Source organism: Enhydra lutris, unplaced genomic scaffold (genome assembly GCF_002288905.1).
Source record: "Enhydra lutris kenyoni isolate GAN:26980312 unplaced genomic scaffold, ASM228890v2 scaffoldscaffold14, whole genome shotgun sequence".
In the NCBI taxonomy this organism is placed as follows: Eukaryota; Metazoa; Chordata; class Mammalia; order Carnivora; family Mustelidae; genus Enhydra; species Enhydra lutris.
In genome coordinates, this window is record NW_019154098.1 from 395,567 (window position 1) to 418,671 (window position 23,105).

Sequence of the window (23,105 nt, forward strand, 5' to 3'; positions counted from 1 at the left end):
TGGTGGAGGGGCGCCTGGGTGGCTCAGTGGCTTAAGCTTCTGCCTTCGGCTCAGGTCATGATCTCGGGGTCCTGGGATCGAGCCCCGCATCGGGCTCTCTGCTCGGCAGGGAGCCTGCTTCCCCCTCTCTCTCTGCCTGCCTCTCTGCCTACTTGTGATCCCGCTCTCTCTGTCAAATAAATAAATTTTTTAAAAAATCTTAAATGTTTGGTGGAATTCCCCTGAGAAGCCGCCTCCTGGCCCCGGGCTCTTGTTGGGAGATTTTTTTTTTTTTTTTTGACAGAGAGAGATCACAAGTAGGCAGAGAGGCAGGCAGAGAGAGAGGGGGAAGCAGGCTCCCCGCCGAGCAGAGAGCCCGATGCAGGACTTGATCCCAGGATCCCAGGATCATGACCTGAGCCGAAGGCAGAAGTTTTAACCCACTGAGCCACCCAGGAGCCCTGTTGGGAGATTTTTCTTTTTTTTTTTTTTAAAGATTTTATTTATTCATTTGACAGAGAGAGAGATCACAAGTAGGCAGGGAGGCAGGCAGAGAGAGAGGAGGAAGCAGGCCCTCTGCGGAGCAGAGAGCCCGATGTGGGGCTCAATCCCAGGACCCTGGGACCATGACCCGAGCCAAAGGCAGAGGCTTTAGCCCACTGAGCCACCCAGGCACCCCTGTTGGGAGATTTTTGATGACTGCTTCAATCTCCTTGCTGGTTATGGGTCTGTTCAGGTTTTCTATTTCTTCCTGGTTCAGTTTTGGCACCTTTTTTTTTTTTTAAGATTTTATTTATTTATTTGACAGACAGAGATCACAAGTAGGCAGAGAGAGAAATCCTAAAGATCTGAGCAGAAATCAATGAAATAGAAACCAAAAGAACAAGTAGAACAGATCAATGAAACTAGGAGTGATTCTTTGAAAGAATTAATAAGATTGATAAACCCCTGGCCAGATTTATCAAAAAGAAAAGAGAAAGGACCCAAATTAATAAAATCATGAATGAAAGAGAAACCTGCTGGGTTTAGGCTTTATTTGCTGTTCTTTCTCCAACTCCTTTAGGTGATAGGTTAGGTTGTGTATTTGGGAACTATCTTGTTTCTTGAGAAAGGCTTGTAGTGCTGCATACCTTCCTATCAGGACCGCCATTGCTGCATTCCAAAGATTCTGAACAGTTGTGTTTTCATTTTCATTTGTTTCCATGAATTTTTTAAAAATTCTTCTTTAATTTCTTGGTTGACCCATTCATTCTTTAGTAGGATGCTCTTCAGCCTCCATGTATTTGAGTTCTTTCCAACCTTCCTCTTGTGATTGAGTTCAAGTTTCAAAGCACTGTGGTCCACAAATATGCAGGGAATGATCCCAGTCTCTTGGTACCGGTTGAGACCTGATTTATGACCCAGGATGTGATCTATTCTGGAGAATGTTCCAGGTCCACTAGAGAAGAATGTGTATTCTAACTGGCAGAGAAGACAACCTCTCACTCTTTGCAGGTGATATGATACTTTATGTGGAAAACCCAAAAGACTCCATCCCAAAACTGCTTAAGGGAATTCATATAGGAATTCAGTAAAGTGGCAGGATATAAAAATCGATGCACAGAAATCAGTTGCATTTCTATACACCAACAATAAGACAGAAGAAAGAGTCGATTAAGGATTACATTAAGGAGTCAATCCCATTTACTATTGCACCCAAAACCATAAGCTACCTAGGAATAAATGTAACCAAAGAGACAAAGAATCTGCGCTCACAAAACTGTAGAATACAGAATACAGAATACAGAAGAAATTGAGGAAAACACAAAGAAATGGGAAAACATTCCATTCTCATGGATTGGAAGAGCAAATATTGTAAAATGTCTATGCTCCCTAAAGCGATCTACACATTTAATGCAATTCCTATCAAAATACCATCAACTTTTTTCAAAGAAATGGAAAAAATAATCCTAAAATTTGTATGGAATCAGAAAAGACCCCGAAAAGCCAGAGGAATGTTAAGAAAGAAAACCAAAGCTGGTGGCATCACAATTCCGGACGTCAAGCTCTATTACAAAGCTGTAACCATCAAGACGGTATGGTGCTGGCACAAAAACAGACACATCGATCAATGGAACAGAGTAGAGAGTCCAGAAATGGACCCTCAACTCGATGGTCAACTAATCTTTGACAAAGCAGGAAAGAACTTCAATGGAAGGAAGACAGTCCCTTCAACAAATGGTGTTGGGAAAACTGGACAGCCACATGGAGCAGAATGAAACTGGACCACTTCCTTACACCACACACAAAAAAAAGACTCAAAAATGGATGAAAGACCTAAGTGTGAAACAGGAATCCACCCAAATCCTTGAGGAGAACACAGGCAGCAACCTCTTCAACCTCAGTGGCAGCAACTTCTTCTAGAAACATCGCCAGAGGCAACGGAAGCAAGGGCAAAAATGAATTATTGGGACTTTTTCAAGATAAAAAGCTTTTACACAGCAAAGGAAGCAGTCAACAAAACCAAAAGATAATCCACAGAATGCTAGCAGATATTTGCAAATGACATATCAGATAAAGGGCTAGTATTCAAAATCGATAAAGAACTTATCAGATTAAAAAAGAAGAAGAAGAACTTATCAGACTCAACACCCAAAGAACAAATAATCCAATCAAGAAACGGGCAGAAGACATGAACAGACATTTCTGCAAAGAAGACATCGAAATGGCCAACAGACACATGAGAAAGTGCTCTACATCACTCAGCATTAGGGAAATACAAATCCAAACCACAGTGAGATCCCACCTCACACCAGTCAGAACGGCTTAAATTAACAAGTCAGGAAATGACAGATGGTGGTGAGGATGCGGAGAAAGTTGAGCCTCCTGCACTGTTGGTGGGAATGCAAGCTGGAGCAGCCACTCTGGAAAACAATATGGAAGTTCCTCGAAAAGTTGAAAATAGAGCTACCCTCCCACCCAGCAATTTCACTAGTGGGTATTTACCGCAAAGATACAAACATAGTGATCCGAAGGGGCACGTGCACCCGAATGTTTATAGATGCGAAGTCCACAACAGCAGAACTATGGAAAGAGCTCAGATGTCCATCGACAGATGAATGAATAAAGAAGATGTGGTATTCAAAGGGGCACCTGGGTGGCTCAGTGGGTTAAAGCCTCTGCCTTCGGCTCAGGTCATGATCTCAGGGTCCTGGGATCGAGCCCCACATCAGGCTCTCTGCTCTGCAGGAAGCCTGCTTCCCCCCCCCCCACCGCCTGCATCTCTGCCTACTTGTGATGTCTGTCAAATAGATAAATAAAATCTTTAAACAACAACAAAAAGATGAGGTATACATATACAATGGAATATTACACAGTCATCAAAAAAAAACCCTAAATCTTGCCATTTGCAATGACACGGATGGAACTGAGGGCATTACACTAAGCAAATAAGTCAATCAGAGAGGGACAATTATCATTTGATCTCACTGATTTGAGGAATCTGAGAAACAAGACGGAGGATCACAGGGGAAAAATGGAACAAGACGAAACCAGAGAGGGGGACAAACCATAACAGACTCTTGGTCTCAGGAAACAAACTGAGGGTGGCTGGAGGGGAGGGGGGTGGGAGGGATGGGGTGGCTGGATGATGGACACCAGGGAGGGTATGTGCTACGGTGAGCGCTGTGAACTGTGTAACACTGATGAATCACAGACCTGTATCCCTGAAACAAATACATTATGTGTTAATCAATCAATCAATAAAACTAACATTGTCATACATAAATAAATAAATAATAATAAAAAATTTAAAAAATAAAGGGGACAGAGTTTCTATTTCAGGAGGTTAGAAGCTTAGAAGGTTCTATCCTTCTAGAAAGTTAGAAGGTTCTGGTAACAGATACAGACGATGACTACACAATCCAGAGGATGTACTCAGTGCCATTGAATTGTACCTAAAAATAGTTACAATAGTAGATTTTATGTCATGTACCTTTTATCACAATTACGAGAAAAAAAAAAGCAAAGGCAGGGTGACTAGCAAGGGGAGGTCAAGGCTGCCAGCGCCAGTTCCGCCTTTACACGAGGCTGCAGGAGCAGGGACAGAGGTTCACCCGGGCTGTGGGGAATTGCCAAAATGGCCTGTTTTCAATAATCATGTGATCAGCTGTGAAGTTTGTATTTTTGGCCTAAGACTGTTCCAGACTTCTTGCGGGATGCAGCAGGTAAGTAGCTCATACTTAACACTGGTAATGTCACAATTCCATCACCTGGGGTCACTGAGAGCCAAGATTCTGGTGTGGGAGGAAGAAGATACAAATACAAGAGCAAAAGCAAGCAGGAAAAATAAAATTCCTGTAGTCTTAAATCTGACTTGAAACTACCAACAGAGTCTTGTACTGTTACTCCACTTAAAACAAACTTCCTGGGGGCGCCTGGGGGGCTCCGCGGGTTAAATCTCTGCCTTCGGCTCGGGTGATGATCCCAGGGTCCTGGGATCGAGCCCCGCATCGGGCTCTCTGCTCAGCAGGGAGCCTGCTTCCTCCTCTCTCTCTGCCGGCCTCTCTGCCTACTTGTGATCTCTGTCTGTCAAATAAATAAATAAAATCTTAAAAAAAAAAATAAAACAAACTTCCTACTTCTGTCCACTGGAAAGACTCAGAAACAGTGAGCAGCCCAGCAGCAAGGGTACTCCAAAAACCCATTTTCCTTACAAACGTCTTTAAAAGGCTGATTCCAGGCCTGGGGTTGGAGATGTCTGAGTTCAATGCGCAGCATCTCGTCACAGCACAAGCAGGACGGGGCAGTCAGCCCACGGACCGCGGCCGACGCCCCCACTGCCGGACACAGGGCCGTCTCGGGACTGAGGCGGTCCGAAGAGTAAGAGGGACAGACTGAAACCCATCAAACCCAGACGCTGGAATCCACACCGAAAACCAAACAGGCTCATTGTCAGAGAACTCTGACGTTCTTCTGTTTTGTTTTTCCCATAGCTGCCAGGGCGCTCCTTGCTCCCACCACCTTGTCCACCCATCCTCCCACCCAGCTCCTCCCCGGCCACTGTCTGTTTGCTCTCTTCTCCTGCACGAACCCTCCCCAAAATTTTTATCAGCCACAAAAAAGATACCTGGACACTGTGCCACACAGTGGAGGGACAGCCACCTTATACTGAGCAGTCTCCCTAAACAATGAAACACCAGAGAGAATCCGATGGAGGTTCACCGGGACACCGGTTCCCAGGAAGTGCGGGAGACAGAGAGCCGGTCAAAGGGCACCGAAGAGGCACAATCAGAACGATCTCGAGGTGGGAAACTATAAACAAGCGACAGTTTCTTCAACAAGTAAACGAACGTCCAGGGAACCTACATATTTGAAGAAGCTTCAGAGCCACGTGCAACAGTTGCGTCTTGTTTGGATCCAAATTCAAGCAAATCATAAAATGTGTAACAGTGACATTTATGAGACTAGAGATTTGTCTAGTTGTCTCCCTCTGTGTGCGCTCTCTCTCTAGCTCTCACCCCTTCTCAAATAAGTAAACGAAATCTTTAAAAAAATAAAAAACAAAGATTTTATTTATTTGTCAGAGAGAGAGAGAGCACAAGCAGGGGAAGCTGCAGAGGGAGATGGAGAATGCGGGACTCAATCCCAGGACTCTGGGGTCATGACTGAGTTGAAGGCAGCTGCTTACCCAACTGAGCCAGCCAGGCGCCCCTAGGTATTGTGATATATTTTTAAAGTACTCCTTCTAGGGGTGCCTGGCTGGCTCAGTTGGCAGAACCTGTGATTCTTGATCTCAGGGGGCTCTTGATTTCAGGGTCATGAGTTCAAGCCCCATGCTAAGTGTAGAAATTACTTTTAAAAAAAGCATTCCTGGGGCACCTGGGTGGCTCAGTGGGTTAAGCCTCTGCCTTCGGCTCAGGTCATGATCTCAGGGTCCTGGGATCGAGCCCCGCATCGGGCTCTCTGCTTAGCAGGGAGCTTGCTTCCCCTTCTCTCTCTGCCTGCTTCTCTGCCTACTTGTGATCTCTCTGTCAAATAAATAAACAAAATCTTAAAAAAAATAAAATAAAATAAAAAAATAAAAAAAGCATTCCTTCCAGAAATAGATACAAAAATATGACAGAGTGAATAATATATTTGAGATTTGCTTCAAAATAATATAAAAGATATAGGTATAACAACACTGGCATGAGTTGGTAATTGTTGAAGTTGGATGATGAATATATGAGGACCATTGTATTCTACCTACTTGTATAGATGTTTGAAATTTTCCATTAATAAAGCTAAAAAAAAAAATACAAAAAACAAAAAACAAAAAAACCCTGATTTCACTAAGGTAGAACATACGCTGAAACATGATCCAAGATTCAGCAACTTCATAAAGAATGAGAACAGAGTGTTCACCAACCACAGTGGAATTAAATTAGAAACCAGTAAGAGGGGCACCTGGGTGGCTCAGCTGGTCAGGCATTTGCCTTTGGCTCGGGTCCTGATCCCGGGGTCCTGGGATTGAGCCCCACACTCTGCTCGGTGGGGAGTATGCTTCTCCCTCTGACTCTTCTCCTGGCTTGTGCGCTCTCTCTCACAAATAAATAAATAAATAATATTTAAAAAAAAGAAATCAATAACAAAAATATATCTGAGAAAATTCCCAAATATTTGGAATCTTAAAACCATGCTTCTAAATAGCCTAGAGGCTACGACAGGAATCAGAATGGAAACTAGAACATATTTGGAGCTGAATGAAAATGAAAACATACAGATCAAAATATGTGAGATAAAGTTAAAGCAGTGCTTAGAAGGAAATGTTTACCTTTGATTGCTTAAGTAAGGTCAAATTAACGAACAAAGCTTCCACTGAAAAAGCTAGAAAAAAAGGGGAAAATTAAACCCAAAGTACGTAAAAGAGAATACTAATAAGAACAAAAAATACTGAAATACAAAATAGACAAACAGAGGAAAATATTGAAACTAAAAGCTGCTTCTTCTAGGGGCACCTGGGTGGCTCAGTCAGTTAAGCACCTTACTTTGGCTCAGGTCATGATCTCAGGGTCTGGGGATGAGTCCCGAATCAGGCTCCACGCTCAATGGGGAGTCTGTTTCTCCTTCCATCTCTGCCCCTCCCCCAACTCATGCTCACTGGCATGCATGCATGCATTCTTTCTCTCAAATAAATAAATCTAAAAAAAAAAAAAAAAAAAAAGCTGGGATGCCTGGGTGGTTCAGTCTGTTAAGTGGCTGCCTTCCGCCCAGGTCATGATCCTGGGGTCCTGGGACTAAGCCCCACACTGCGTTTCCTGCTCAGCGGGGAACCTGCTTCCCCCTCTCCCTTTGCTCCTCCCCTGCTCGTGCTCTCTCTCACACTCTTTCTCTCAAATAAATTAATAAAATCTTTTTTTAAAAGTTGTCCCTTTGAAAATTTCAATGAAATTAATAACCTTGTACTAAACTAATCAAGGAAGGAGGAGACAGGTGTGCTTGGGTGGCTCAGTCAGTCCAGCATCTGATTCTTGGCTCAGGTCATAATCTCAGGGTGGTAAGATCAAGCCCCATAATGGGCTCTATGCTCAGCAGGAAGTCTGCATGAGATTCTCTCCTTCCCCCTCTGCCCCACCCCTGCTCATTTATGCATGCTCTCTGTCTCTAAAATAAATAAATCTCTAAAAAATAAATAAGTAAGAGAGAAGACAAAAATTACCAGTATCATGGAGGAGAGGGGGCATCACTCTAGACCTCACAGACCACGAGTGGATTAAAACGATACGGTTCCGAACAAGTTACGACGACAAACTCAACAAGTTAGGTCAAGGGTCAATGAACTAGAGCCCGTAGACCAAATCTGGTCTACCGCTCGTTACTGTAACTGAAGTTTTATGAGAATATAGCAGTACTCGTTTATTTATGTATTGTCTATGACTGCTTTGTGCTACAACAACATAGTTGAGTAGCTGCAACAAACACCACATGGCCTAAAAAGCCTAAAATATTTACCATTTGGCTCTTTATAGAAAAAAATTGCCATGTTAGACTTAGATAAATGGGAAAATTATCTGAATGAAACAAATTATCAAAATGAACTCAAGAAGAAACAGAAAACTGAATAGCTGTATATCTTCTTTTTTTTTTTTTTTTGAATAGCTATATATCTATTAAAGAAATTAAATTTGCGGGGCACCAGGGTGGCTCAGTGGGTTAAAGCCTCTGCCTTCGGCTCAGGTCATGGTCTCAGGGTCCTGGGATTGAGCCCTACATTGGGCTCCCGAGCAGGGAGCCTGCTTCCCCCTCTCTCTGCCTTCCTCTCTGCCTGCTTGTGATCTCTGTCTGTAAAATAAATAAATAAAATCTTAAAAAAAAAACTTTCCCAAAAAGAAACTCCAGTCCCAGATAGTTTCAATGGCAAATTTCATCAAATATTTAAGGAAGAAATAATACCAAATCTACAAAAGCTCTTTCTAAAAACAGAAAAGAATACATCCCTACTCATTTTATAAGCCCAGTATTACTCTGACCCTAAAACCAAAGACATACGAGTTAAGAATACTACATGCCAATTTATTTATAAATAGCTTCAAAAATCCTTTAAAAATTATTGCCAAGTTGATGGGGCGCCTGGGTGGCTCAGTGGGTTAAGCCACTGCCTTCGGCTCAGGTCATGATCTCGGGGTCCTGGGATCGAGTCCCACATCGGGCTCCCTGCTCGGCGGGGAGCCTGCTTCCCTCTCTCTCTCTCTGCCTGCCTCTGTCTGCTGTGATCTCTCTCTGTCAAATAAATAAATAAAATCTTAAAAAAAAAAAAATTATTGCCAAGTTGAATCCAGTAATATATAAAAAGAATAACATATCATAACCAAGTGGGTTATATCACAAGAACAAAAATGTTGGTTTAACATTTTAAAAATCCAAATAGGGGCACCTGGGTGGCTCAGTGGGTTAAAGCCTCTGCCTTTGGCCCAGGTCATGATCCCAGGGTCCTGGGATCGAGCCCCGCATCGGACTCTCTGCTCTGCAGGGAGCCTGCTTCCTCCTCTCTCTCTGCCTGCCTCTCTGCCTATTTGTGATCTCTCTCTGTCAAATAAATGAATAAAATGTTTAAAAAATAAATAAAAAAATAAAATAAAAAATACAAATAAAAAATACAATCAAATCAATAAAAGCAGAAAAGGCATTAGGCAAAGTTCAACATCTGGTCATAATAAAAAAACAAAGAAACTTAGAAAACTAGGAATAGAAGGAAACTTCCCCAGCTAAATTGTGCCTGTGGGAAAAGAAGGAACACTGTCCTCCTAGGATCTAGGACACCAACCCTGCTCCACATTATACGAGAGGTCCTAGCCAGTGCACTCTGTCAAGAAACGAAAAGCATCCAGATTGGAAAGGAAGATGTAGAACTCTCTAGACTCAGAACACACGCAGACAGGTTGTAGGAGACATGGAGGAAATCCTTAAGGGGTGTCTGGGTGGCTCGACAGGCTGAGTGTCTGACTCTTGACGTCAGCTCAGGGCTGTGAATTCAAAACCCACGTCGGGCTCTGCGCTTGGCATGAAGTCTGCTTGGCATTCTCTCTTCCCCCATCTCTCTGCTCCTACCCATCCCCAAATAAATAAATATAAATAGATAAAATTAAAAGGAAGGAAGGGAGGGAGGGAGGGGAGCACCTGGGTGGCTCAGTTATTAAAGTGTCTGCCTTGCGCTCAGGTCATGATCCCAAGACCCTGGGATTGAGTCCCACAGCGAGGAACCTGCTTCCCCCTCCTCCCGCCCTCTACCTGCTGCTCCCTCTGCCCGTGTGCTCTCTCTTTCTGACAAATAAATAAATAAAATCTTTTTTAAAAAATCCTTAGTGATCTACAATTGGAATGTATTTAGCAAGGTTGTGAAACACAAGGGCAGTATGTCAAAATTAACTGTGTGTCTCTGTACCGCCAACAAACTGGAAAATGTAAAACATTTGTTATCATTTACAAAACCTGTACCCCTGGGGATAAAAATATATTATATGTTTATAAAAAATAAAATTTAAAAAAAAATTAAAAAAAAATCAGTATCACAACGTGCGGAATACTTTGACCCCCTTCAAAAGGTAGAGTCTAACCCACCTTTCCTTCAGCATGGGTTGGACTTAGTTACTCCTAACAAACAGAAAACAAACCCAAAAAATGGCAGAAAGTGAACAAATAGAAAACAAGCAAACAGAAATGGCAATGTGGAACTTCCGAGAACAGGTCATAAAAGGTCAGGCAGCCCCTTGCTTGCCCTCTCTTGGGTCTCGGGTGCCGGAGAACTTAGCTGGTCTGCTGGGAGACACTGAAGCAGTCCGCAGAGCGGCCCGCGGGGAAGAGCTGAGCCCTCCTGCCCACAGCCAGGGGAGGACACCACCTTATAAGCGGATCCTCCAGCCCCCAGCCCTGAAATAATGCAGCCCTGACTACCCAACTGCAACCACAGGAGGCCCTGAACAAGAGCCAGCCAGCTAAGCCATTGTTTTAATTCCTGAACTACAGCAACTGTGAAATAATAAATGTTTATTGTTTCAGTCACTATACTTTGTTTCATTTTTTCCTTAAGATGTTATTTATTTTGGGGGCACCTGGGTGGCTCAGTGAGTTAAGCCTCTGCCTTCGGCTCAGGTCATGGTCCCAGGGTCCTGGGATGGAGCCCCGCATCGGGCTCTCTGCTCCGCAGGGAGCCTGCTTCCTCCCCTCTGCCAGCCCCTCTGCCTACTTGTGATCTGTCTGTCAAATAAATAAATAAAATATTTTTTAAAAAAACTAATAAAAAAGATTTTATTTATTTTTTTAAAGATTTTATTATTCATCTGATGACAAGAGAGGGAATACAAGCAGGGGGAGTAGGAGAGGGAGAAGCAGGCTCCCCACTGAGCAGGGAGCCTGATGCAGCGGTGGACCCCAGGACCCTGGGACCATGACCTGAGCCGAAGGCAGAGGCTTACCCCACTGAGCCCCCCAGGCACCCCAAGTCACTGTATTTTAGAGTTAGGTGACACACAGCAATAGACAAGAGAACATGAAAATCAGCGAAGGAAACCTCATTCGGGCGGAGTCGGCGGCCAGCAGGAGGAGCTCTGCCCTCAAGCTCAGCCCGACGGGGCCCTTCCAAGCGGCTACTGCTTTGGGGGCCACGTTCCTGCCCCTGCCCCCCCACCGACCGCAGGAGGAAGTCTTCCTGCTCCCCGCAGCCCGGGAGCCAAGGAGGAGAAGCCACCACGCTGCAGCCCCCCGCTTCCTCCCAGACTGGTCACTGACAGCAGCCCCTGCCCGCTCCCCCCTGCCAGCGTGAAAGACTTTGCTGTCCTTCGCTCCGTGGACGGCGCACTGGCCCCAGGCCGCGAGTCCCTGCTGTCCCCGAGGAACCTGCCTCTGCTGCCAAGTATCCGCCAGTTTTATTTGCAAGGTTAGGGTCACTCGGTGGTCAGAAGTGAGACCCAGAAGATCCCCCGCAGCCCGAGGTGCCTGCACCCTCAGAGCCAACCGAGCTCACTGCTTTCTTACCCGCCCTGGAGTCGGAGACGAAGTTTTCTCCTAGATTTCAAGCTCTGCTCTCCATGCTTTGCGCAAGACCCGTCTGAAGGCCTTGCTTTTTCCTGGGAATGCCCATTTGGTCTTCAGTCCAACTCCTGCTTGGAACTGGACTGTTGCTATCGGAACCGTGCTGGCCTTGGGACTGACGCCTCCTGGAGCCGGGCCGTTCCTGCGGAAACCGTGCCTCTGAGGAACTGACCTCTTTGCCCTACAGAAAGGCCTCTTAGAAACTGGGTCCCAGAGATCAAAATGCTTTGAGGGTGTCCTTCCTACTGGGACTCTGGCCGCTTTACATTTTAATAACTGTGGTCTCTCCCCATGCTCATTTGTAAGCAAAGGGATGACCTACCCAAAAGTAATTTAGAACATTAATGGCCATTGTGGGGAGAAAAGGAAGGGAGGGAGGGAGGGAGGAAAAGAAAGGGGAAACCGGAACTGGACGGAACTGGACGTGTATTGTAAATGGGTTCCTTGAGGCTTCTAAATGTCTTTAGGATTCTAAGTATGTCTCCTTGAAAAAAAACCAAACTATTTCTGAATTAACTGAAGCAAACAACCAAGTGAAAGGCATCAAAATGGTTTCTGAGGCCTCTTTCCCCCCTTTCCCATCCTCGTTGTCTGTAGACACACAGCGACTGCTTGTGCTCAGGCCCTACTTCTGGTGCTATCTTCCTCCATTCTCTCTGCCAAACTTCCTTTTCCTCTGAACCACTCCCCACCGGCTGCTCTCCTGAACCCACTAAAACCTGCCCCTTTACAGTGAAGTCTTCTGGGGCGCCTGGGGGCTCAGCCAGTTGAGTGTCACTCTTGATTTTGGTTCAGGTAGTAATTTCAGGGTCAGGAGAACCTGCTTAGGGTTCTCTCTCCTTCTCCCTCTGCCCCTACTCCTCCCCACCCAAGAGTACACTGTATAAAAATTAATAAACAAAAATTCAAAGTTAAGGGGCGGGGCACCTGGGGGGCTCAGTGGGTTGAGCCGCTGCCTTCAGCTCAGGTCATGATCTCAGGGTCCTGGGATCGAGTCCTGCATCAGGCTCCCTACTCGGTGGGGAGCCTGCTTCCCCCCCTCTCTCTGCCTGCCTCTCTGCCTACTTGTGATCTCTGTCAAATAAATAAAATCTTTTTTAAATAAATAAATAAATAAATAATAAAGTTAAGGGGCGCCTGGGGGGCTCAGTCGTTAAGCACCTGCCTTCAGGGGCGCCTGGGTGGCTCAGTGGGTTAAAGCCTCTGCCTTTGGCTCAGGTCATGATCTCAGGGTCCAGGGATCGAGCCCCGCATCAGGCTCTCTGCTTGGCGGGGAGCCTACTTCCCCACCCTTTGCCTGCCTCTCTGCCTACTTGTGATATCTCTCTCTGTCAAATGAATAAATTAAAAAAAAAAAAAATCACCTGCCTTCAGCTCAGGTGATAATCCCAGGATCCGGGATCAAGCCCTGCATCAGGCTCCCTGCTGTGCGAGGAGCCTGCTTCTCCCTCTCCCGCTCCCCCTGCTTGTGTTCTCTCTCTCACTGTCTCTCTGTCAAAGAAATAAATAAAATCTTTTTAAAAAATAGAATTTAAAGTTAAGTCTTCTGGGGCACCTGGCTGGCTCAGCCAGTAGAATATGAGACTCTTGATCTCAGGGCTTGTAAGTCGGAGCACCACGTTGGGCAGAGATTAATTAATTAATTAAAAAATAAATAAAGTTGGGGCACCTGGGTGGCTCAGTGGGCTAAGCCTCTGCCTTCGGCTTAGGTCATGATCTCAGGGTCCTGGGATCAAGTGCTCGCTTCGGGCTCTCTGCTCCCCTGCTTCCCCCCTCTCTGCCTGCCTCTCTGCCTACTTGTGATCTCTGTCTGCCAAATAAATAAATAAAATCTTTATAATAAATAAATAACTAAATAAATAAAGTTAAGTCTTCTGACACTGTGGATAAACCCCCGGGGCACCCGGGTGGTTCAGTCAGTTAAGTGTGTCCCTTCCACTCAGGTCCTGATCAGCTCCCTGCCCTGCGGAGTGTCTGCTTCTCCCTCTTCCTCCGCCCCTCTCCACTGCTCGTGCTCTCTCTGGCCCCCTGTTTCTCAAATAAATAAATAAAATCTTTATAAACAAACACATAAATAAGCCCCAAGTTTCTTATGTTCCCTAGACGAAGGCCAAACGGAGCCATGGCTAGAGTGCGCTCAACGCCCACAGCCCTCGTGCGGCCTCTGAATTCAGCGCAGTGACACCAACTCCCTACCTGGTCTCTCGGACCTTTGCCCACCCGGCCACGCGGAACCTGTGAGAGCCAGGCGAAACACTGGGCGCAGCTAGTCAGACGGGAACACCCGCAAAACAAAGGATGTTACGGAAACAAAACACTAGCTTTGGCCAAGATGCCAGAAGGCCGGCCAGGCATCACAGACCAGCGGCAGGGCTTCTCCAAGCGGCCGGATGGAACAAAATCCAGGCTTAGACACAGAAGCCCGCTGGACCTGTTCATGATTACCACCCACTCCGAGCTGTCTTCAAAGAAAATTCGGGCCTTCCTTTCGATGCTAGATGCACCCAGGGAGCAATAATTCTATTTACGAACAGGCCAAACCGGGTCCTTCTGCTTTAGTTAGAAGGACCCGGATGGAACTACGTCCCGTCAGATTTCATCTGGCAAGCCGTATCATTCACATGCTAGACGAGCCAACATAAAAGATCAATAAAATTTTTTAAGAGTTGTAAAAATGTATTCATTTGAGAGAGAGCCAGAGTGAGTACAAGCAGGTGGAGAGGCAGAGCAGGGGCCCCACGTGGGACTCGATCCCAGGACCCTGGGATCATGATCTGAGCCACCCAGGCGTTCCAAGCAATAATATTCCTAATTCTCAACTCCAGGACACGCGGGCCCCTAAGCAAACCAGCCCCTCTGGTTTCTGCTGCTACTACAAAAGAGCCAGGGCGCCGGTGAAAGAACCGTGGCACACTGAAGCACTCCAGCCCGCCTCTCGAGCGTCCTGCGTCCCCACCGTGAGGCTCTGAGGAACTCGGCTCCAGAGTCCTCCCTCATCATCAGCTTGGAGAAACCGCTGCCCCGCCCAGAAACACGTCTCTGCGTCCTTACTGACAGCAGAGCCACAGCCCTCGCTCAGCCCCGCTGCAGTAAAGCCACCCCGGCCGGGCTGGGCCGTCCTGCAAGAGCTCGTACGGCAGGGCCTCCAACAGGCCTCCCCAGCAGCGCGAGTCTGAGCCTCTTGCCCTCGCCGGGCCCTTTGAGAGATGCGCACCCTTTTCTCCTCAGTTCCTCCACCCCTATTCCTTATTGGACTGAGGGCTCAGAAAAGTATCATGCCAGAATTTCTTTCTCATAAAGGGGGAAAATGATTCTAGGATTTGACAATAGTAATCAAAATAGCCAACCAGGGGACCTAAGTGACCCTCTTCTATCTTTTATATGTGCTGTCTCTGACTACAGCTACCACCCTGTTTATGGGGAAAATCCTCAAATGTTCTGGGCAGAACGCACAATGCACCTGCCATCAGGACTCAAACAGAGCCTCAAAACATCTCCCCGGTCTAATCAATACCTAGAAAGAAGCTCTTAAGGCATCAAACCCATAATAGACTCCAAGGCTCAGGGCCTCATTATCCACTGCACTAGTCCCTGTAATGTCCCCATTTTACCCATGAGAAAACCTAAGCAGCACAGGATAGAAGTCTGTCCAGAACCTCCCAGCAATAAGTGACCCCAGCGCCTTCCTGTTCCTAACCCCCAGGTGCTGACACCCATTCCCACGGAGAGCAGTGTTTTCTGTGACGGACCCTTGTGCCGGGCACCGGTCGTGTTCCAGTGCTCAGAACAGCCAGAATCTTTTTCTCTTCACTCGGGAAGAACAGCAATCCACCTGGGTAGCAATGCCCCAGGGTCAGCAAGAGCCCTTACTTTTCACAAACCTTAAAAGCTAATTTGGATGACAGAGTTTTCCGCAAGGTCTACTTTATCATAATACGGAGATGATTTGCTTCTCTGCTCCCCTCCTCAAACCCCTTCATGGGAGAAAGCATCCACAGGTTAAAACTTTTGGCCTTGGAGAGCCATGAGGTCTCCCCAGGCCTGCAGAAACAGTGGCAGGGTGCTCAGACTCAGGGCCAATCCTGGGCCATCTGATCTTGAAACAAAGACTATGTTTGCATCTAGACACAACCCCCCACTCTCCAGCCTACTGCTGAGCTCACCTTCCCACTCACCGCGACCACGTGCAGAAAGCGACTACGGCAACAGCCTTCCCACTTCGGCAATGGTTCTTACAGAAAGGATGAGAACGGGGAGTCTGGCTGGGCTCAGTGGGCGGAGCACATGACTCGTGATCTTGGAGTCATAGCTTTGGGCCCCACGTTGGGTGTAGTGATCACTTAAAAAATAAAAAAATTGGGGGGCACCTGGGTGGCTCAGTCGGTTAAGCAACTGTATTCCACTTGGGTCATGATCCCAGGGTCTTGGGAATGAGCCCCACATCAGGCTCCCTGCTCAGTGGAGAGTCTGCTTCTCCCTCTCCCTTTGCCTGCTGCTCCCCCTACTTGTGCTCTCACCATCTCTCTCTGTTAAACAAATAAATAAAATCTTTAAAATTTTTAATTTAATTTAAAAATCTTTTTAAAAAAATAACAAAGAATGAAAATGGTAAGTATGGTGCTGGGCATGCTATGGCCAGCCCTTCGGCAGTCACCGAGAGGGCACTCTGACCTCTGGCTACTCCAGCACACAAGCTGCTCCACAAGCTGCTCGGTGCCCTTCCCCTAACCTGCACCTCACTCAACGGTAAAACCATAAACATTTACACCAATGGCTGGTGTGCCTTCGTGGTAATTCATGACTTTGGAATGTTACGGAAACAGAGAGCATTCCTCACCTACAATGGGGATAAAATTTACAATGGCTCCTATGTCCAAAATGTATTATTGCATGCTATACTTTTGTTGGCTGCTGTGGCTAATACTAAGTTTCCTGGGCATTCCAGACTCGACTCCCTAGAGACCAGAAGGAAACCAGCTCGCTGGTTTTCCATCAAAAAAGGCTGCTTTCGGGGTGCCTGGGTGGCTCAGCGGGTTAAAGCCTCTGCCTTCGGCTCAGGTCATGATCCCAGGGTCCTGGGATGGAGCCCCGTATCAGGCTCTCTGCTCAGCGGGGAGCCTGCTTCCCCACCCTCCCCCCTCCCCCCGCTCCCCCCCCAGCCTCTCTGCCTACTTGTGATCTCTCTGTCAAATAAATAAGTAAAATCTTTTTTTTAAAAAATGGGTTTAGTTAGAAAAAAAAAAGAAAGAAAGGAAGGAAGGAAGGAAAAGAGAATTATCTACTCATACCTGCACCAACCTGAATTCCTAAAACATCATGTCTGGTGAAAGAAGTCAGACACCAAGTGTTCATTCTGTGGGATTCCATTTATGTGAAATTCTAAGAAAGGTCAATCTACAGAAAAGCCGATCAGTAGTTGCCTGGGGCCAGCGGAGGGAGGACTGACCCCACAGGAGAACAAGGGAACTCGGGGAGGGGGTGGGGAGAAAAATGTCTGACATCTGGGTTAAGGTGGTGTTTACCGACGTACATCTACCAAAACCCACCAAACCACACACTTAAAATAGGTGTATGTTGGGGCGCCTGGGTGGCTCAGCGGGTTAAGCCTCTGCCTTTGGCTCGGGTCATGATCTCAGGGTCCTGGGATGGAGCCCCACATCGGGCTCTCCGCTCAGTGGGGAGCCTGCTTCTCTTCCTCCCTCTCTGCCTGCCTCTCTGCCTACTTGTGATCTCTCTCTGTCAAATAAATAAATAAGATCTTTAAAAAAAATTATTAAAAAAAAATAGGTGCATGTTACTGTATATAAATTACACCCCAGTAAAGTTTGGTATTAAAAAAAAAAGTACACGGTCCAAAAGTTTTATCCGCCTCTACAGCCTTCGTGGTCTGGCCCCTGCTCGCCTTGCCATCTCCCTGCACACCTCCTCTCCCTTCCCACTCAGCACCGGCCTGCTTCCTACTCTGACACCTTGAACATCTCCAGCTCCAGGTACCACAGAGGCCGGGAGCCAGGTCTGAAACGGCAAGAAGCTGAGGAGGCCAGTCAAGTCTCTGGACCTCCTTTCCTCAGCTTCCTTATCTTGAATGGAATGATAATGGTATTTTCTTTATAAGGTTCTAATGAGGACTCAGTGAGTTGCCGTAACCGTGTTCTTGGTGTCTAGCACAGGGATTGGAGTACTACCGCCTGCCATCTGGTTTTGTATGACCCATGAGCTAAGAATGGCTTGTACTTTTTTTTTTTTTTTTAGATTTTATTTACTTATGTGATAGTGAGAGAGAGAGTGCGTGCACACGAGGGTAGAAGAAGAGCAGAGAGGCAGGCTCCCTGATGCAGGACTCAATCCCAGGACCCCAAGTTCATAACCTGAGCCAAAGGCAAACACTTAACCAACTGAGCCACCCAGAGGCCCCACTATCCAGCTTTTCAGAGGAAAAAACACCTACCAACCCCTTGTCTATCACATGTTTATTTGATGCTACCATCTCCATCAACACTCCCACTTTGCACTAACTGTTCCTTGTGTCTGGAAAGTTCTTCCACCAGATCTTAGGATAACTCACTCCTTTTCTGTAGCTCAGGTCGCAATTTAAATACTGCTTCCTTAGAGGACTACTGTGGTCACCTTGTCACTCTCCTATCTTTTCACCCTGTTCTAATTGTTGTTTTTAAATTTTTTTTATTTATTTATTTATTTATTTATTTATTTGACAGAGAGAGAGAGAGCACACACACACGTGCCTATGCGCACAGGAGCAGGCGGGGAGGGCAGAGGGAGAATCTCGAGCAGAACCCTGAGCAGGGAGGCCAACACCGAGCTCAATCTCACCACCCTGAGATCACTACCAGGCAGACTGCTCGGGGCACCTGGGTGGCTCAGTCGTTGGGCATCTGCCTTTAGCTCGGGCCCTGATCCCAGGGTCCCGGGATCGAGCCCCACATCCGGCTCCCTGCTCAGCAAGGAGCTTGCTTCTCCCTCTCCCTGCTGCTCCCCCTACTTGTGCTCTCTGTCAAATAATAAAAACTTCAACTTGGAAAAAAAAAAAAAAAGAGTCACCTGCTTAACAGACAGCCAGCCAGCGTCCCCACCCTGTTCTCATCTTTGACATGCCATTTATTGTGTCCTCTGCTGTGTCCTCAGAGCTGAGCCTAGTGCCTGACCTGCAGGAAGTACTCGGTAACTGCAATCCTGGCACTGGGAGGCTGGTACAGACTGTAACCGAGGAGCCTCTGAGCTTGTGGGTGAGCTGGTCTGATGGAAAAGACCATCACTCAGCTGTGCCCGCAGGTACACCTGGCCTGCAAAAATGGGAGGTCCATCAGCAATGGCAAGGCTGTGCCCTGTGCCCTGTCGCACAGGGAGGGGCATTCAAACCTACTGGACGGCAGCAGAGCTCAGCAGAAAACTGACCCTTCATCTGCGGCCTGGAGACTCCCAAAGCATCACATGCAACCACACCATCCTCCCTTCCTTCTAAAATAGGAAAAGGTAGGGGCACCTGGGTGGCTCAGTGGGTTAAGCTGCTGCCTTCGGCTCAGGTCATGATCTCAGGGTCCTGGGATAGAGCCCGGCATCGGGCTCTCTGCTCAGTGGGGAGTCTGCTTCTCCCTCTCCCTCTGCCTGCCTCTACACCTACTTGTGATCTCTGTCAAATAAATAAATAATCTTTAAAAAAATAAAATCGGAAAAGTGGGGCACCTGGGTGGCTCAGTCATTAGGCATCTGCCTTTGGCTCAGCTCATGATCCCGGGGTCCTGGGATCGAGCTCCACATCAGGTTCCCTGCTCAGCAGGAAGCCTGCTTCTCCGTCTCCCATTCCCCCTGCTTGTGTTCCCTCTCTGGCTCTCCCTCTGTGTCAAATAAATAAAATGTTAAAAAACAAACAAACAAACAGGAAAAGGTTCAGGCAGGGGTGGGGGTTGGGGGGTGAAGCTTACAGGACATGCCACACAAAGTCAACAAAACTACAACCGTCACATCACAGAACAGCCCAGGCTACAGGGAATCCCGGTGCAGCAAGACAGGGCTGAGCACAGAGCACTGGCCTCAGGCTCTGGGAGCCACTTGGCAGGGCAACTACCCCACCACCTTCCACCTCCACCCTGCAGACCAGCCCCCTTCTATCTGCCTGGGACCTTGAAGATACAGTCACTCCTCTGCTCAAGCCCACAACCTCCCTAATCTTTCTGGATCTCCACTGACTTCCCCACTCAAACCAACTCCAACCCCCCACCTCCCCCACACACTCATCTCCTTCACACCGAAACTTCTTTGAAGACTTGTCTGCAGCCTCCATCCCCGTGGCCTCACCTCCCAGGCGCTCCTCTGCCAGTACCCATTTGTTCAGTCTTCGGGTTTGTCATGGCTGAGAAGAAAGGACACAGCCCAGAATCCAACATCCACCAACAGACCTTACCATAACTGCCCTCACAGGGTTCCTGGCGGTTGACCTCCTGCTCCTCCGTGAGACCCCCGCCCCTGTAGAGCTGAAGAGTCCCACATCTCTGTCCTCCCAGCCTGCGGTGCTGATGAGCCTTGCCCAAGGCCACAGAACCTGAAAAGGTGGGGGAGGCCTGCTCTCTCCCTTCCACCACCTCATGGATTCAGTACAGCAGCAGCAGGACGCACACACGGAAAAGTGCTCAGAGGCCGGGGGAAGGGGCAGAGGGTGGGGACTGGTCAGCAGAGGCCGATGGGTGTTATTCCAAGTCTGTGAGGAAGGGTTTCAAGAAGGAAAGTACAAGAATCCGAGCTGCATTTCAGATCAATCACTCTGAGGTAAGAAGGATGGGGCAAGCAGCGAAGACAGAGCCAAGACCACTCAGGGGAAAGTGCTGCGATCCCAGAGGGTAAGGAAGAGTCACGGAGGCAGGATCTTCAGTGGAAGGGATGGACAGGAAGGGCCCGAATCAAAGACATTTAGGAAGAAGTTCTGAGAGCCTGGAGGAAAGGGAAGAGCCTCCCAGGTGTCTTGCTTTGGCAACTCGTGGACCGTGGCAGAGTCACTAGGGCGGGATGTGTGGAGCCTCACTCAAGCAGGAGCCTGTGTCCGGCAATGGCACAAGCCGTGGAAGGTACTACGGCCCCTTGGGGTGGCTCAGTCATCGAGCATCTGCCTTCAGCTCAGGTCATGATCCCAGGGTCCTGGGATCGAGCCCCACATTGGGCTCCCCGCTCAGCAGGACGCCTGCTTCTCCCTCTCCCACTGCCCCTGCTTGTGTCCCCTCTCTCGCTGTGTCTCTCTCTGTCAAATAAATAAATAAAATCTCTGAGAAAAAAAAAAAGGTACCGCAGCCATGAGATCCTGCCACATCCAGCACTGATAACCGGCAGAAGCAGAGGGCATCTGCAGGCCCCAGACCCGTTAGATCCCTTTAAAAGGGAGGGTTTTGCAGCAAATGTCAGACTCTTCAGACAGACCCCCCTAGACAGACAGACCCCCTCAGTCCGACCGCTTCAGAAAGGCAGCTGCTGCCCAAGCCTCGCCCGGCCTCTCCCAGCTGGTCTCCGAACAGGACTGAGACGCGTCCCTGCTTGAACAGAAGCAGCAAGTGCCCAGAGCTGACCAGAGCTGACCGGGGCAAGACCCAGGCCCCCTCTCAGCCGCCGCCCGCAGACGGACTTGGGGTTCGGTTCGTGAACTCCCTGCCCCCTTGTTATCTTGTCTGTGGCGTGCCGTGTAAGCCAAGTCAGTCACACGGTGAAATGTCACTGAGTCTGGAATCCTACACCCGCTTTACGTTACCCTCGCTTCAGGACCCAATAAAGCCTAAAGCCAACACTGCGAAGACACGACTCGTGTGCGCGCCTTCGCAGCGGGCTCAGGGCACCCTCAGAAGTGATTCAGGGGCACCTGGGTGGCTCAGTGAGTTAAGCCTCTGCCTTCGGCTCGGGTCATGGTCTCAGGGTCCTGGGATCGAGCCCCGCATCGGGCTCTCTGCTCAGCGGGGAGCCTGCTTCCCCCTCTCTCTCTGCCTGCCTCTCTGCCTGCTTGTGATCTCTGCCTGTCAAATAAATAAATAAGTAAAATCTTTTTTTTAAAAAGTGATTCAATTGTGACATTTCCTCACAAGAAGCCAACAACATTAACTGCCAACCTTGAGTGTCATCCAGTGACCAGGAAGAGTGGGGATACATCAACTGCTACCAGGGCCATCCAAGTCCACCCAGCCAAACACCTCCCCGTATTTGGTGTGCTAGGTCACCGGACGTTAGGAGGTTCGCCTCACCCTGAAGTACCAAGAGCACACACAGTGGACACAGGCTGTTGAGAGAGACCAAAGACTCGGAAATCCCCAGAACACAGATCTCGGTGTTGAGTCCACGGAATCAGAAACCCTCTTCCCAGGTACCTGCCAGCCCTTTGCTGCCAGGCGAGACCAAAGTCCAGGCACATCCCAGGCAGCTGAGAGATGAGGCCAGGACATACAGCAGAGCAGGGCGGCGGAGTGGGGAGGTGTTCAGCCAACTGGGAGGAAATCCAGCCCATGCATAGGGAGGGAAGGAGGGAAGGACCTTCCGGAGCTTCCTCACCCCAGCTTGGAACAAGAGCTTGGGGAGCTGGGAAAGGGGAAGACGACCATCACAATGATGTGCCCAGTGCTACCCTCTGTGCAGGCTCCTTCCGGCAGTCACTAGCCCCTTAGAGAACCTGGCCTCAAGGCCCCGGAAGTGCACTAGGCAGCAGAGCCAGGAGCAGAGGCCTCTTCTGGGACTCAGGACAACCCCAATCCTGTCCAGGGAGAACACAGGGAAGCAAAGGCACCCTTGAGGGCTCCCTGCTGAGCCAAGACAGGAACTGAGAAGAGCAAAGTGGTGTCCCCACAGCCCGCTCCACCCCCAACTTCAAGATCCAGGAAGGAAAGCACAGCCAGAGTTCCGAGGAGGGACAGCCCTTCTCCAGCGTCCCTAAACTTGGAACGACTCCATACATGCCTCGGTTCTCTGCACCCATGGAGATTAATCCCCCCGCTGCCTCAGCCCCTGCTGCAGGGCCTTGAAGGGCCCCAACCAGTCCTGGACACTCCCCCACAGGCCTGGAGCGCGGGGCCGGGCCCTGGGACGCGCTAGTGCTTCTCACCCTGACCCTGGTCTGCGAGGTGGCGCCCAGGATCCCCACCGGAGGCCACCGGAACCCCGGAGAGGCTCCAGTTTCTGGTCTGGCCTCGCTCCAAAGCCCTCACAAAGCCTGGGCACGTCCCTTCCCCGCCGGCCGGAATCCCCGGCCGCACGTCTCGCGCCGCCGACCCGACCAACAGGTTGCAAAAACGAAGACGAGTCCGCACACAGACCCCGGCGAAAAGCCCTCCGGGCGGCCTTCCCCGCACAGCAGCCACCCGAGAAGCCGCTCCCGACCCGCGGCACCGGGCGCCCAGGTGGGGCCTGCAGGGGACTCGCGCGCCGGCGCCCGCCTCCCCGAGGGCCGGCCGGCCAGGGCTCCCGAGGACGCCGCGCTCGGCCCTGCGCCCCCGCCGCCTCTCCTTCCCCGGCCGGCGTCCTCTCCCGCCGCGGGTCCCGGAAGTCCGCGCCTCACCTTGTGCGGTGCGCACTGCGCCGCAGCGCCGGGAACCCGTACG

At 48.9% G+C, this 23,105-nt stretch overlaps 1 protein-coding gene across 1 annotated transcript in view; it reads right to left on the bottom strand.

Moving 5' to 3' along the window:
- LOC111146467 (protein phosphatase 1 regulatory subunit 16A) overlaps positions 1-23,105 on the bottom strand; it is a 55,955-nt gene extending 32,850 nt beyond the window's left edge. The window contains exon 1 of the mRNA XM_022502020.1: positions 23,063-23,105. The gene's annotated coding sequence lies outside the window, so the exon portion shown is untranslated. The remainder of the gene's footprint in view (positions 1-23,062) is intronic.